At 23.6% G+C, this 14,845-nt stretch overlaps 1 long non-coding RNA gene across 1 annotated transcript; it reads right to left on the bottom strand.

Annotated features, from left to right (window-relative positions):
* Nucleotides 1-370: 370 nt before the first annotated feature.
* Nucleotides 371-7,260, bottom strand: LOC129605182 (uncharacterized). The gene is made up of 3 exons (XR_008696700.1): nucleotides 7,148-7,260; nucleotides 645-706; nucleotides 371-468 (listed from the first exon to the last, which is right to left on the bottom strand). It is a non-coding gene; the product is annotated as an uncharacterized LOC129605182 (long non-coding RNA).
* Nucleotides 7,261-14,845: the final 7,585 nt, after the last annotated feature.

Raw genomic sequence — 14,845 nt, 5'->3', positions numbered from 1 at the left:
AAATTTTAATAAAATTATTAGCTCTGATCGGCGGCATATTTTCCACTTTTTCATCACATTTATAAATAATGAATATTTAATTCTATTAATGCCCCTCATGTTCGCGACTATTGTTTTAAGCTAAAATTGCTAAATAAATGTGGTAATCACACTTAAGAAAAATGTGATTTTCTGAACAGTTCCCTATGCGAATATACAAAGTAAGTAACTCTTCAATTAGCACTTTATAGGCTAAGCATTTCAATTCTTGTGTTCACATTTTTAATTTTTCACTATATTATACGATATTGCATATATTTAGGAGATTAAGAAGAACCATAACATATTTTAATATTTTCAAAATTGTTAAAAATTAAAATAAAGAAAAAAAAATCAAACTTACCCTAGCACCAATAAATCTAGCTTCAAGAAGCTCCTGTTTACGAGGATCTAATGCGGCTTGGAAGTTTTCCATTGTGGCCACAGCACCTATATAACATAATATTTAAATTAAATTTTTACTTTAGTGAATATTCTGCACCATTTTATATTACAAATTTTGAGTAATGAAGCACAGAGATTGAATGAAAATTTATGAGCTTCATTTTAATTTAATGAAAAAGGTGCAGAATATAGAATAGAATTCGTTTTAATTTTTACATTACCTCTAATATATCGGTATCGACTATCATTCATGCCTTTCTTCACAATCTAATTCCATGAATTCCTGTAAAAAAATAAAATACAAATTAAATATATTGGAATGATAACAAGATCAATGAATTTTTTATGAAAATAATTTTGAAATCTGCAAAAATACAGCCAGATCTAAATTTTTTTTTTAAAATTCATACAGTTTCTAAAATATGAAAATATCGGTCTCAAAATTTTTATTTTAAACATTTTATAAATCAAATGTTGATGAAGTTAATCTCAATGAGATCCAATAAAAAATAATCCAAATTAAACATTTTTACAATATTTTAATAGTAATAACTTAGATCGGGGGTAAATGATACAAGAAAATTTTATTTAAAAACTGTTGAGACCTGAGATTCCTCCTATTATAAAGCCGAATAAGAGAGAAGAAACAATATGAAAAATTCAGGAAAAGGCGTTTATTTTACCGTTAATGATTAAATTGAAAGGTTTATTCAAAATATTTTTTGAATTTGTTGTTCTAATTAAATTCTTTGCCATTGGAGAAGCTTAAAGACATCAAAAATAAGGAAGCGAAAAGAAAAGAGAGTTACTTTGGAATAATGTATACAGTTGATCAGGAAAACTAGGCTAGGACGTTTCATCGTCAAACAATTTTTCGGAATTGTCAAAGAGGTGAAGCAGTAAAGACGGTGCTGTACAGCTGCTTTCGTTATGCGGAAAAAGAGAAAATCTACCCCCCCTAATGTTAGGTGGTAAGAACTACTACTAATCTGATTAAATTGTAAAATTTAATTGAAATAAATTTAAATATACTTTTAACGATTTAATTAATTAATAACAAAAACCGAGTGCCCAAAAGGAAATCTATCTTTCATTATTAACAACGTAAGTTCTCCTCTTCAAGTAACATTGACGTTTTCAAATATTGGTGAAAATTATAGTTGTCTCAACAACAATAATTAATAAATTTATAAATCAAAAACATTACAAACGAATATTTTTTTCGATTTTATCAATTAATTTCAATAGAAATCTTATTCCCGCTTAAAATTACTTTAATTGAACATCAAATTAATCTCGACAAATCTAGCCTATGTAAGTGTAAAACTCTTAAACGCATTTTTAATTAGTCTGAGAAAGTATAACACAATTTAATTTATTTACTCATTATTTATCTCTAACTTAAAAAAAAAACAAACAATATTAGTATAAATTTAAAATACTTAATTCCAAAAAGGATTTTTTTTCGTTTCACTCAGAAAATCCTTACATTTTTTCGTTTTTTTTTTTTTTTGTAAGTTTTTCTCTCTTCATTATTTTTATTTTAATTTTTCTATTTAAAAAATTTAAAAAGATATAGCAATTATAGTAAGGGTATCCTCAACAGTACTTAAGTTATCTGTTCTACATATATAACATACTAAAATAGATAAGTCAGAAGGATAAAACTAAGGATATTCGACAAAGATAATGTGAAAAATGAGAAAAACGAAAAATATGGTTAGTAAAAAAAGTTTACGTTATTACGTAATTTTCTCGATTCTTTGATAAGAGTAAAAAATTAATTTTGCATACTTTTAGGTGTGTAACAGAGAAATTTAGGAAAAAAAGCAAAAAATGCTGATTAATTAAAATAGTTGTCATAAAATATCAATTAAATTTCAATGTTAATTTAAGGTTATCTAAAGTAGAAATTTTAATTAAAGAAAATCTGGTAATTACGGAATTCGTTTTCTTCTAAAATTTCAATAAAAATATTCTGACCAATTATTTTATTGATTACAAAACATTCTACTTAAAATTAAGAGAATTTAAGTGATTTTTAGAGTAATTTGGTAGATTAATGTAAAATAAGCGATCAGAATACAGTGTACGTGTCCATTAGTTTCTGTGAATACAAGCAACTAGTTGGCTCGGATGTTTTTTTTTTTTTTGTTGTTATAAATTTGAATTTTGTATTATTTTATTTACTGCCAATTAGTAATCAAAATTCTGTGTCAATTAGTTCCGAAATTTTATAGATTAAATGGAAGATTTGAACAGATTTTGTTAGAAGCCCATCATTTACACTTAAATAGCTTCTACTATCACTATTATAGAAAATTTTCTAAAAACATAAAAATATAGATTTCTATGAGGAATTTATATACTTTTAAAAAAGGTGTTGTTTTTGCATGATACTAAAAATTCAAGTTATTTGTAAATCATCACTAAAAATGTAAACTACTCATTGAGGAAAGTATCGCCACTGCTAATGGAAATTTCCACACACAATTCGATACATCGGTTGAACGATTGTTGGAAAACCTGGCCATATGAAAATTAAACCTCAACATGTGAATTTAATTTGCACGGAAATTAAAGCCAGACGACCATAAAAGTAAGGCATAGTTCTTTCATCTTTTTTATTGTAAAAGCTGTTTAGCTCTTTCGACCCAGCTGGTACACATGTCCAAACATCCCTAAAAATTAAAAATGGCATTGTATTTGGTTCTCCATTGTACAATTTCGCACTAAATTTTAAGGTGATTTTCATCACAGACAGTTTATTTTATATACTCGTATGTAAAGGTAATATACCCCCCTTATGAATCATGTGCTAATTACAGTATTCGAAAGCTGAATGTTTAAATGGTTACTTGATTTTCAACATGTTTATTAATGACTTGATTTTCAACTCAACATGTTTCTAATGAACTACGAGGTTATTAACATTTTGACATATTTACGAGGTCAAAAAAGAAGAAATATAATGAATTTGATTGAAAAATCTCAATTTTTTGGTTAAGAAATTTGGGGTTCTATCAGACTTGGAAAACAAAATATTCATTAATAATTTTAAGCAATTTTTAATTCTCTAAAATCAGTTAAAACCATTCTTTATTAATTATTGAGAATAACCTAAGAAGCTGCCATTTCAAGGGAGCATTCCAGAGCTTTAGAGAACATTAATGAATATTAAAATTATTAATAGTTTTAGCATTAGATTAAATGAATGAAAACCTTTTGGAATTAAAATTTTTTTAATCAAATTTTGAAAAGTTCTTCTCCAAATTTTCTTATCCTTTAGTGTTTAATCTAAGACCCAAGTATAGATACGCGATGAAAGATTTTCTTAAAATAGTAAATAGAATTTTTTATGCGTATTTAATTTATTAATTGCCATTTGTCAAAATGTCACAATAATTTGTCAAACAACAAACAAATCAACGGAGAACAAAGAAAAAGAAAAAACAAAATTCGGCTATCTTTTGCATTTTTTCTTGTTTTCTATGTTTTTTTTTTTGTGTTTTTCATTTTTTCGCTTATCCATTTAAAAAAGATCTGTAAAATTAACAAAATGGCTACCAACCAAAAATAAATTTTTCTTAAAATGGAGAATACTTATACATAATATGGAAAAAAAAGCAAAATAAAATAATAAAAAAAAAATATTCTAGATAATATAAATGATAAAAAAAAGTCGTCCTTTTAAAAAAAAAAATAAGAATAAAAAAAAAACATAAAGGATGAGAAAATCGATAAACAAAGTTGAAATAATTTTTTTTTTTTGTGTTCTTTACTTTGCTACAGTGATCTACTTTTCGGGTGGTTGAATTGGGATTGTTGAGCTATAAAGTTTGGGGTTGATTTTGTTTTGTCAGTGGGGTGATTAAGTGGGTTAACTGGCCGGGTATTTCTTCTCACCACTTCAATTTTTTTTTTAAGTCACCTTCATCTTTGTTTTCTTATTTCTTTCTTTTTTTTTTACAAAATACAAGTATCCTTATTATTTTTTTTCTATATGCACTTATATACTTTTGGTATGTGTGTAAGAAGTAACAAAAAAAAAAAATTAAATAAACTTATGTACAAATATACACTTGCAATACATTAATATATATAACATGTACAAAGTGAGTCTGAAAAGTTTTAAAATTTTTACGCTTTAAACGTAAATTTCATCTACCTATATCCACACAATATGATAAGCTCCGCCACTACCAATTATTTAATATGAACAAAATCTGTGAGTCAAATAAAATAGAAAAATGAATTACTTATAGAAAGTGGAATAGGGGGTCTTAAATTTAGCGTACCTCCTAAGGCGGGTGGGCATTAACTCTCAAGACAAAATTAGAAAATTCTTAAATTAAAAATCTTTCGTTGTTATTCCATGTATTCTTTTGTGACAAAAATTAAAAAATTGTTAGTGGCACTTAGACTAAATTGTCTGAATCAGAGTTAAGTAACATGATTTCGAGTGAATCAGATTTAATGATTTTAAAACCATTTTTGATATAATTTGAAAACTTTATCTGAAACAGAATTTTTAGATATATTTCTTAAGCTTAACCAGTTTGTAAATGTTAACTATATTTATTGTTAGTAAGTATGATATTCTAAAAAATAATTTGGTTAATTATTTTTAAGGTATATTCTTTTTAATTTAACCAATTTATTATTTTCCGATTTTACTGAATCACGATCATTTTCAAGAACAATTCATTTCGGAAACAATTCCTTTTGGAAACTATTTTCCCCATCTAAAATTCGTAACGTAAAAAATCATATTAAATTTCCCCATCCCTTCTTACAACATGAATTTTACCTTTTAAATCGCGTAAATTATATCATTGATATTATTTTCATTCTCAGATCTTTAATTTATGTGTAAACTTTCTATGAGTAATTAATTTTATTTCAAAAGAAGAGAAACACCACCCAATTGTCAATAAATAATATTCATCAAAGTCTCAACTCTCTTCAAATAATTTGCAATAATGCATTATTTGTTTCTCTTTAATATTTTCTCTTTGTGCTTCGTAAATTTATTAACCGTACTTTGTATATATTAGTATATACACTAACATGTATATAATTATATATATGTTAACATATTTATAAACTCAAATATAAAATAAATAAGATATATAAAAAAAAAAATCATTTTTTTTTCATAAAATCTACTGAAGCAAGGATGGGCGAGAAATTTATAAGTAGGTACGGTATGTAACTAAGTATACAGTTAAATATTTATTTCACTTCCTTACATTTTTCAAAAAAAAAAAATATCTTGTATATAATTTATACATATATATATTTATTATACAATATACATAAAGGTAAATAAGCGAAAAGAAAAAACACAAAAGAAAAACAAAAATTCTTAAAATTAAATTTATGTATGTAAGTAATTGTGTGCATATATATATATATAAGTACCCTTAATGTATGACATACAAAATGAAAATTACATAAGAATCTTATTAAAAACGAAACAAAACCAAAAATTATCCGTTTCAGTGTTGTAACTGCGAACACTTCAAAAATTTTCAATTACTTACTTACTTTTCTTACTTAAATAATTAAGTAAGAGAAGTACACACACATTTCAACTAGTACTTAATATAATAGTAGTGCCTACTACAGTTATTGAAAAAAAAATACTACTTACACTGTTAAATGTTAGGAAATAAATTAAATGGAATAGGTGAAAAATAATTTCATAATTTGTCCATAAATTAAGAAAAATCTTACACTTAAGTGTTCACGGCTAAACATAAAATTTAATTTCGATAGGAACTAATATCCTAAATTTTATGTATGTACCTTCCTTACAGGCAGGCAAAAATCAACGATAAAGAGAGTTTTACAAATACAATTACTAAAAATTTTCCACTTGAACCGAAAAATCTTGGATAATTTTAATCTTAGACACAACTTATCATACCTAACTCATCTTAAACACAAATCACTCGGTTTAAATAAATAAATAAAAAAAAATAAATAAATTACTTTAATGTATGATATATTTTACATAGAGGGAAAAGTAGAAGAATGGCAATCAAAAAAAAATGACAAACGCACATTAAAACAAAAGAGATATAAGACTACTAACACACCAAACACTAAAAATGTAAGAATATAACATACGTTCGTACGGGTATAAAAAAAGCACTTAGTAAAAACTAAAACAATTTTAAAAATTATTCAAAATTCTAAATCCCATGCTTACATCAGAATCAAATAGCAAACAATTAAAGTTAATACAACGCAAAAATCTAGTGACGAGAACGTTACTGCCATAATTAGTAACATGATAGCGAACAACTCAACTGATGTAAGATTTCTTATATTATTCCTAAGAAAAGTAAGCTTTAACAACGAAGGAGATTTGATGACCCCTATACAACCTGGTGCAGGACACTATGTCAGAAGAGAACCCTATTCGCTTGAAATTATTGCAAGTTAATCAGCAGCAACCTATAGCCTAAAAAGACAGTAATCCAATATTGATCAAATCATCCTAGATTAGATTAAATTTTTGAGGATTTCAGCAAAATCACATTAGATCAAACATTTTACCATATTAAAATTGAATTTTGAATGAAATTTTACTTGCCACGGTTTAAATTATTATTTATTTGTAACAGGTTGAGCTATGGAACTACGGGAAGCTTAAAAGTTTAAAAATATTTAAATAAATTACAAATTATTATTTAATAAAATTTTATTTACTTACTTTGTTGAGTTTTTTCCATTCTCCATTAATATTAACTGAAAAAATTGAATAATCTTCTTCTATTTTTATTCTTTTAAAATTTAAACAAAAAAAAATTTATTGAAAAATTTCGATAGAAGTTCCAAGTTTCTTAATTATTTAAGGTTTCTTATTTATATTAAAAACTTTAACCAGATTAAGAAATTTTTCAAATTTTTTAAAAAAATTTCACTTTTTTCAGATTTTAATGTTAAAGAAGTTTAAGTAAGTTTATTTTTTACTTATTAATTTTCTTATTGTTTCTTATTTATTTTTTAATAATTAATTTTATGCAATTACATTTTATATTAAATAAATCACATATTAATTATGTAAATTTGTTACAATAAAAAATATTTTTAATAAAAAATTAAATTAAACTAAAAAAAAAAATTATTTTTTTCACTTATTAAAATTTTGTTTTCTGACAATTGAGTCTAAGCACTTATTGTATAGAATTTTATTTTTTATTTAGTAATTTCTGTATTATTTATTTTTAGAAACAAAACAAAAGCAAACTTGAATTTTTAATTATTTTAGGTAAAGTTCAATTAAGAAGAAATTCGAATTAAGTACCTATAAGTATAAAGATTAAGGATTAATTAAGTAAGTCGATGAACACATGCGATGGTGCGGCGCAAGATACCTGTTAAGTGACAAATTTAAAATTTTATAGGAGAGCGTTTTGAAACTTTACAAATTTGTGAAAAGAAAATAAAATTTTGAGTTTTCAAAACATGTACTTGATTAATAGTGTTAAAATTGCTAATACTAACTGATGTACTTACAACTCAGTTTGTGTAACAATTCAGTTTGTGTAACACACATAATCATTTCTAACAAAGCCCTCAGTTTTACTAAACTATTTCAACCACACTAATTTTGCAAACTAACTTATGTACGACACAGAAATCTAAACCAGACAAAGGTCATTCGAAATTAGTGCTGGTATAAAACAAAAGCATTTTGAGCAATTTGTTACTTAGCATAAGTGTCTTTGCATTTCACCATCGACATTGTATGCAGGTATAATTATATTGTAAAATTTGATTTATCTTCATATTTCATGCGTTAAATTATAAAATACTTGTAAGTATAAGAATTAAAAGTAATTTTGAAGAATAGGTAATCTTAAAAAAAATATACTTAGTTAAAAATTTAATAAAATCAATTTAAAGCAAATAAACTGATGATTTGTTTTCTCTTTATACATCGGGAAATCATACAAAATTAATTTATTTAATTGTGGTGAAAAATTTTAATGAATTGATTATGGCACAAATAATAATAAAATCTAATAATAGTTTGACACTCTATTACTTTATGAGAAATACCTCCACTACACTTTGGTGCTCACATTATATTGAACACTTTTGCGTTCAATATACATACTGTGTTGGAATGAATAAATCAATGTTGAATATCTCAAAAACAAAAATAGCTTGCGTAAATGGTGGAAATAGAAACATTGCTGTTGAAATTACAAATATAAAAATTTAATCTGTTCAAAGTATAAAGTATTTAGGAGTTATTGTTGATAACAAATTAAAGTTTGATGAGCATGCAAGCAGCATACATGGAAAAATGTCTAAAAAAATGGGTTCTGGCTATTATTAAACAGTCTATTTCAGAAAAATCTGCTGTAATGCTGTATAATAGTTTAATTCTTCTACATATAGACTATCGTTCATCTTTACAATTTATTTGTAGCAAGGATAAAAATAACAAATTTCAAAAATTTCAAAACAGAACAATGAGTATCATTCTAAAAGCTAACAAAAAGACCAGCATTGCAAATATGCTTTAAAAATTGAAATGGGTGAAAATTGAAATGGTAAAGTTTCTGGATATTTGAATAGTTCCTGGATCTGAATACTTCCTGGATGAGGATACTTCCTGGATATTTGCAAAGAAATTTGAACTACATAGAGGGAGCCGATAACTTGAGAAACGTTAGTGATTTTAGACTACCGCTTTAAAAAAGAGCTAGCTCACAGAACACCTTAATATGCAAAGCAAATCGTTTATATAAACTCTCTACTAACATTGTTGAAAAATGCAAAGTGGATTAAAAAAATTACTCGATTAAGTGGCTGAAACCGCCAAGCAGGCGCTAATATTTTGTATTTAAAACTAAATGCTAAGAAACGGTATAATTTAAGCATAAGACTAGGGTTGAAATTAAAGATTGTTTAAACCGAGTGGCAGACTCAAGAAATTTAAAACTTAAGAATTAACTAAGAATTATTTAAATTAATTATTTATGTATGAGGTCCAACTAATTTAAAATTAGAAAAATTTTATTCAAGAAAAACTTAATTTTATACTAAACATAACATTGCAATAATTGAGATAGGGAAGTAAGTAAATATAGATTTTAGATTACCTAATCTCATATTTTATTTGATAAGATGAATGGAATTTAATTAAACACATTTAATTATTAATCCGACCTACATAATTATGTACATAAATAATTAAAAATTGCCGGTATATTAAATTTATTCATTATTTTTTTATATAAATATTTAATTTTATTATTGAAATTGTTTCGATCTTCTGCATCCTATTTATTTAAGCGCATCCCTATTTCTCAATAAAATCAACTAGGATGTTATACATATTTTAATTTATTTTAAAATGATTTATATACAAACGTAGTTACATACATATGTATATAATATGTAGATACTTAATGTATCTTTAGTCATAAGTCATAAGTATAGCCATTCGCAATTTACAAACTTAAGAAAATATTGAAGAAAATGTATGTAAATATGGCGGAAATTTTATTACCTTAATAAAAATATTTTGATTTTAAAATTTTATTTCAAGACAGCTAAGTACACAAATTTGTGTTCAGCTCTGGATATATTAAAATTAATTTGATTTCCACTGAATTTTGTCAAATTTTATTTAATATTTATCGAAATATCAAAACAATTAACATTCATTTGAAATAAACAATATTCTAAAATCAAAATTGAATAATTTAGCATGGATGCTTACTTATTATTATAAAATATAGTTGGTCTTTGAAAAAATTGCATAGTTTCTTGTTTCAAATTAAATAAGGATAATTAATGTCTAATTAATTTCAGTTTTAAATTTTCTAAATTTATTCGCACAAATAATACTCAAGTTTTTAATTTTAAATGTTTTCAACAGTTTCTGGAGCACAGAAATTTAACAATTTAATTTATTAATGAACAGTTTTACAATTTATTTATATTTCCTCTTCATTAATACACTTTAATAGCATAAACAAAATAAATTTTAATATTATAAAAAAAACAAATAATTTCTTCTAGTTTTGGAGGTTATGTTTGTTTATTTTATTATAAAAAAAAAAAAAATTCAACAGTACAGGTTTTTTAATGGAAAAAGCAAAAGAAAAAAATATGTGCATTGAAATTCTCAGCGTACACACTACACCACACACATATGTTCAATTCAATTAAATTCTCTCTTAAATTTTTTTCTTTTTTTTTACTATCGGCAAATTAAAATCTTTTTAAATTCATAAATTTTTAACACTTTTATTTTATTAATTTTTAGTTAAAAGTTTCTTTTTAAGCCTTTAAATAATATTTATTTTTATTTTATAATTGTTTTTAAACTTCAAAAAAAAAACCACAAATTTATCAATGGAAACTCTTCGTATTTTATATTTTTCTCACCAGAAATATATTTCTCTTCAACACACCAATTATTATAAAAAAAAAAAACATCTTTTTTTTCCCAATAAACATTAAAATGACATTAATGTAAAAATCCAACAGTGTTCTGAAAATTGGTGGAAAATACATGGATTTTTGTTTTTTATTCAAAAACTAAGTTTATGGAAATTCATTGTTATTGATATCGAAATAAATTTTGTTTTCGTATTTTCGAATTATTTGAATAATTGAAAAGAATTGAAGAAAATTATTAACAAAATTTGTATGAAACATCATATAATTAAGGGTATGTTATTACTATTACTCCCGCATATATGTTGTTTTAGTTTATAAAAGAAAAAAATATATAAAAATCCGGTTAAATTGAAGCAAAACTATAAGAATTGCTTGGAATAATACGAATGGTCGCTATAATTGAAGCACTCAGCTCATTATTGGCCTACTGGCCAAACGACATTTCGAATAAATTTTTAATTTTTAAGGAAATTTTGAAAATGGCAAAAACGAATTTATGTCAAAATAGAGTGAAAAGAGGAGTATGCTAAGTATTTTGAAAATATAGAAAAATTTTTTAGGCTTTTACAAGCTCTATTGAACATAATAAGTTATTTTTGTAAAAATGTTAAATAGGCCACTAATGTGCTGAGCGCCTCAATTATATCTCATATAATTAAAATAAAACACAAGTATGAAAAATATAAAAAAAAGTGTCGCAATGAAATTAATAGTTATTACCTGTTACTAATTTATTTGCATATCCACATTACTGCATTTTCTGTCGTTATACCGTAAAGAGTACTTAAGGTGGCTTTAAATATAAACCAAACAGCACAAAGAATATTAAGAAGAATAATTACTAACGACTTTTGCATTAATGGTTGCAAAAATCATATGTATGTCAAGCTTTGTTGAAATAAATGTCAACCATTAATGTAAAAGTAATTGTGTAAATATAGGTATTGACTGAATTCATTTTTTTTACATACATACATACATATGTATGTATATTATAATAATTGTCGATGTTGATAAAAAAAACCACAGAATAGAATCGATACTTAACGAGACAGTTCAATTTCATAATACCGATACATTGGTATGTTGACTTAAGTATGTAATTTTATTAATCGATTCATTGATTTTTTTCAAACAAATTCTTGTGCAAACAAATCATATCACTGTATTTTATAATTGCATTGCAACAAAAAATGTCATATTTTTCAATATGAACTCTCAAAATATAGTTTTAATTTTCAAACAAACTGGGTTTTTTCTACGCAATAAAAAAAACTGACAGTATCGTATCTGTTGCAACATATATGTAGCAAAAAAATCGAAATTACAATGCAGTCATTTTTAAATTTTTACTAGAGTATGAATACTGCAGCTAAACTGTAGCAAATCTTTTTTTATTGCATTTTGATTGTCCATTCTTTTTTCGCAGATTTTGCATTTTGGATTTATTGAACGTGTTTTATATTGAGACTTTATAGAAGTTAGAATTGAATTATGAAATAAAAACCCTCAAAATTTCTTTATATTTTTCAAATTAATATATTTATGACCGTTTTCGGGTCAAATTTTTTTTCTTTTATATTTCGTATTACTATACGAATTTTGTCTTATGTTTTAAAACAAAGCTAAAAAGTCAGACTTGCATTATTTCTTAATTATTTGAAGTTTAAAATAATTGTTTAAAATAATCCCAAAGTTGATGTACAAATACCATATCCCAAATTCCAATATAAAATTTAGGAAACTTTACGACCCAAGTTGCTGTTGCAAAATTCTTTCAATCCACATCATAGGTCTAAAATGAAAATATATAAAAATAATTAAAAAAAAAAAAACAAAAAGAATAAAAACTCAAATATTTTATAATAATTTTTTTAAATTTTAAATTTATTTTTTTTTTTTATTTATTTCTAAATTTTTATTTATCCATAATACATATTTTACTATATATTCCTACATAGATATATATATATATATATGTATGTATAATATTATTTATATATTTAATTATAGCTTTGCCTAAAATTAAATGTAAATTTTGTCCTTATATAAAAGAAGTCTTATTAATTTAAAAATATTTTTTTTTAAACAAAAAAGAAAAAAATAAAAAGAAAAATATAAGATGCATTTTATATAAAACAATTATTTTTCTCTTAATTTTTATTTTTGTTTTTTGTTTAATTTTTTGATATTTTTGTAAGTGATTATTTTTTTATTCCAAATCATTTTTCTTTTGTTTTTGTATTCTAAGGTAATTAAAAGTTAATGGAAATAATTTAGTTTTTTTCGTATTTCCCTTGAAAGCAAAAAAAAAAATTAATTTTTTTTTTTTTCAAAATTAAAAAAAAAATAATAATATTGAAAATTTTATGCTTTTATTTAATTAATTAACTTTTCTTTTTTATTTATATATAAGATATTTATATAATTATATAACGTATATGTGTATATAATATTTATAATAATTATTTATACTTAAAATGTACGGGCTAAATATAAACTTAAAATTATGAAATTACATTTAAATTGAAATTTGTTTTTTATTTTTTTATTATTATTTTTTTTTAATTACTTATTTATTTTCAATTTTTTTTTTTAATTTATTTTCTTTGCTAGTTTTATATTAATAAATTTTTATTGAATTACATAATATATTTTTTTTTTTTAATTTTCTGTTTTTTTTTTTTTATACATAATTTTTTTTTTTATAAATTGGAACACATGCATATTTTTTTTTCTTGTTTTAATTTTTTAATTCATGAAAATTATCAGTTTCTTTTTTTAATTTCTTTTAAATTTTTTTGAAATTTTTAAATTTAAATTTAATTTTGTTGAATATCATGTAATAATAAAATACATTTAAATTTACAACATATAAAATTTTAGAAAATCAAATTGTTGAATTTTTTGTTTTTTTTTTTTTGAAAAAGTGTCAAATCTGAAAATGAAATTTAAAAATTTTTCAATAATTCAGTTCTAACTTAGATTCTAAAATATAAAAATATGTTTATTAAATTCAGAATCTGCAAAATCTGTATAAATAGCATTCTTTAAAGAAAATGATAGTCCTGCTTAAAATTCTAAAAGAATTTTTGAAGTTTTTAGAAGTTTAATATTTTTAATTAGAACAGGAGTGCATATTAGAAAAATATTGGATACTGAAGAATTACTCGATTATGTAACAGACCTACAAAAGCATAGTATTATTAAGTTTCTGCAGATTTGTAAATATGTGGGGATTTTCGATTATTCAGTTCTAAAATATTTGTAGTTTGTAGTACGTTCGAAAATTCAGTACACTGAAAATATTGATCATTCGAATTACTGATTACAGCCAGTAATTTACGAATCATAAAGTGCGTTCGAAAATTCAATCTGTAATAAAGAAATTTTAGAAATGTAGCGCAAAATTCTAATTTAAATTTTGTCGCTGCCGCATTAAGCTTCTTTTTTTTTATTAAATTTAAAATTCAAAAAAAAAAAAATTTTAATTTCAAAATGGCAGATTCAGATATTAAAGGGTTAAGTAAGTTTTCCTTTAAGTCTTCATATCTTGTTAAAATTTCCTTATTTTGCAGTGATTTGGAAGGCGAAAAGTATTAACTATACAATTTAATAAATAATGTTATTTTTTCTTATTTTCCAACGACTTATTATTTAGAAGTTTCAGAATTTGTAGACTGCGTAAACCAAAAAAAAAAAAAATTTAGCTGAAGTTTTTGCATATTCTTTAACGACTGCGGCTTAGAAATTTTAGTTCTAATGTAAAGAACTTTTAGCGCAGCGTGCATAAACGAAAACCCCCTCCTTTATTTGATTCGAAAGATTTTTACAATTTAATTTACAATTTAATTTAGAATTTTAAGTGCATTGTCGAAATTATCGAAAATCCACGATCGTTCATACAACTTATATAAAAGTTTTAATTTATCGAACATGCATAAGAGAAATTATTTAACACATACTTGAAATTCATATAATTTAA

The sequence above is a fragment of the Condylostylus longicornis genome, unplaced genomic scaffold, assembly GCF_029603195.1.
Source record: "Condylostylus longicornis isolate FDR11 unplaced genomic scaffold, ASM2960319v2 ptg000013l, whole genome shotgun sequence".
NCBI lineage: Eukaryota > Metazoa > Arthropoda > Insecta > Diptera > Dolichopodidae > Condylostylus > Condylostylus longicornis.
Note: the sequence above shows the minus strand (reverse complement) of the source record. Positions and strands in the feature narration are given on the sequence as shown.